The sequence below is a fragment of the Saccostrea cucullata genome, unplaced genomic scaffold (assembly GCF_032062105.1).
Source record: "Saccostrea cucullata isolate Sc308-1 unplaced genomic scaffold, CSIRO_AGI_Scuc_v1 ctg9667, whole genome shotgun sequence".
Taxonomy (NCBI): domain Eukaryota; kingdom Metazoa; phylum Mollusca; class Bivalvia; order Ostreida; family Ostreidae; genus Saccostrea; species Saccostrea cuccullata.
In genome coordinates this window covers 115,103-118,003 of record NW_026941375.1, presented here as the reverse complement: position 1 = coordinate 118,003, position 2,901 = coordinate 115,103, and the positions used below count along the sequence as shown (strand labels likewise).

Genomic DNA, 2,901 nt, shown 5'->3' with positions numbered 1-2,901 from the left:
TTTCAAAGGATTCAGGTATATTCACTATATAATAAAAAGACCCCCCCCCCCCCCTTACACCAACTGGCAAAACCCCTGACCCAGGGGCCAGGAAATTCACAATTTTAGTTGAGGCACTGTTGCTCATTATAACTATAAACTAAGTTAGTTTATTTAATACACAGGATCAGAGAAGACTATTTTCAATGAAATTTATGTATTTTCACTTTATAATCAAAAAGCCCCCCCCCCCTTTACACTAGAACCCCTGACCCTGGGGCCATAAACTTCACAATTTTGGAAGAGGTACTCTTGCTCATTATAATTTTATACTTAGTTTATTTAATACCCTTGAATAGAGAAGAAGATTTTCAAAGAATGTATGTATTTTCACTTTATTATCAATAGAGCCCCGCCCTAACACCAGAACCCCTGACCCTGGGGCCATAAATTTCACAATTTTCGAAGAGGTACTCTTGCTCATCAGAACTATATACTTAGTTAATTCATTTAATACCCAGGAGCAGAGAAGATTTTCAAAGAAATAATGCATATTCACTAAATAATCTATTTGGCCCCGCCCTAGCACTAGAGCCCCTGACCCTGGGGCCATGAATTTCACAGTTTTGGTAGAGGACTCAATGCTCATTATATTCATGCCAACAGTTTGTCTGCTTGATATCCAGGAGTAAAAAAGTTTTTTTTAAAAGATTTCATTAATTTTAGTGGTTTTGGCCCCACCCCTGAGGCCCCAGGGGGCGGGGACCATAAAATTCACAATTTTTGTTCCCTTTTACCCATAGATGCTGTATATCAAATTTGGTTGAAATTGGTTCAGTGGTTTCAGAGAAGAAGCTGAAAATGTTCAAATGTTAACACACGACGCACGACACCGGACGAAAACGGATAGCACTAGCTCACCTGAGTGACTCAGATGACCTAAATAGAACAACAAAGCATATTAAATGCTATGATTGAAGGAAAAGACTGCACGGCAATTCTGCCAACGGGTTTTGGTAAATCGCTACCTTTCCAAATGTTTATACCTCTTATGCTTGAGACGAACCATGGATTCAGCGGTGTGATAATAGTTTGTTGTCCTTTGGTTGCTCTTATGCAAGATCAAGTGAAAAAAAGTATCAGCTGTGCCCGATATAAACCTTTCAGTAGCGTACAAAGGTAAGGGGCTTCTGTTATGCGTTGTACACGTTTTGATAGCGATTATTGGTGTAATGATAAAATGATAAACAAGGTCTTCTTTTTTCTCTCTCAGGTTCATATGAAGAAAGAGACACGCAGATATTAAATGGTGAAATAGACCTCATTTATTCATCTCCAGAATCTCTAATAAGTAATACAGCCTGGAGGAAGATATGAAGAAATGAAATGTACACACCATAGTAATCGACGAATTTCATACAATTGCAACATGGTAATTTTTGTATAAACATCGAACATGTTGAACTGCATTAATGTACCACATTATCCCAAAAGTAAAAAAAAATTACACTAAACTTCATGTACCAGTCAGATAATATAAGTATTTTATTTGAAGTGGTGAAGACCAAACTGGTTTGAAGAAACAAGCATTTAGGAAGTGGTTCTCTGACATTGGAGAATTAAAATCATTGTTTCCTAGAGCAAGTGTTGTTGCACTGAGTCCTACTTCCACAGTTAAAATTGAGAAAAGAGTTGTCTTTAGGTCCAAACACAGTGCAAATAGTTATGTCTCCAAATAAAAGCAACATCAAATACTCTGTGTTTAAAATATCCAGTGACATTGAAATGGCCATGTCCTGGATGGTGGATAGAATCAGGCAATTGTTAAATGACTTCCCCAAGACTTTATTATACTGTAGCAGTATTAATGATGTACCGAAACTTTACACTTATCTGATAAAGGAGTTGGACAGTTCAAATCACTCCCTTATTGAAATGTTTCAATCTGAAACACTTCTTACCCGAAAAACTGAGATTGTAAATTGTGTAAGTGATAGCAATGTCACATCATGTACAAGAGTAATTATTTACTAGTGCTTTAAGGATGGGTATTGATGTGTCCAACTGCAGCAATGTAATTCTGTTTGGATTACCAGAAAACATGGTAGATTTAGTGCAAGAAATAGGGCGCATTGGTAGAAGTGGAGATCCATCAGTTGCCCTTATTTTACTTAATACTTATCATCTACGCAAGCTTGAGGGAACCTGATTTAAACTAGATGTACTGTGAGCAATGAGCTCACTAAATGATACCCCCCGCCTCCCATAATGTCCATGTGTTGCTATATATTCTTTTACGGTAATGTAAAGAGGAATAACTCGTTCTATCAAATGTTATCCTGAAGCTTCTATATGTGACGTCATAGGTAAACATATAATGGCAATGTCCATGTTTTGCTATGGGAAACCTAAAATACGAGTCGAATAAAAAAGTAAAATAGGAGGTGTACAATGGCAATATGTAATAAAGATTCTGGGAAAGTTTCATTAAATTTCACTCAATAGTATAAGAGGAGTTGCGGATAAGAGATAAAGCGTAACAGACGGACGGACGGACGTACAGACGGACGTACAGACGGACGGAAATCCCGATTACTATATACCCTCCCACTTTTCAAGCGGGGAGTATAATGAACTTAAAAAGGAAACTGGAAAACATACATGCTGTGATGTGTGTGACAAACTTTGTAGTTGTGGCAATTCAGACAATAGTCAATCAGAGGATTCCTCTGAAAGTTTAGATGATGGTTTTGATGACACACTAGACTTAAATTTGTGCTGAATTATGTTAACTGATGTATGGAAGAAAAAAATGTTTCCAGTGATCTAGAAATTTTGTTTTAGTACTTGCTTTTAAGATTAGAAGATATGATAAACAAAAAGTACATTCAAATGGGGAGAAGAGGGAAGTAGTGTTGTCCA

At 37.0% G+C, this 2,901-nt stretch overlaps 1 pseudogene; it reads left to right on the top strand.

The window, feature by feature from the left end:
* The first annotated feature begins 926 nt into the window (after positions 1-926).
* Positions 927-2,188, top strand: LOC134257714 (probable ATP-dependent DNA helicase RecS; annotated as a pseudogene).
* The last annotated feature ends 713 nt before the right edge of the window (positions 2,189-2,901 follow it).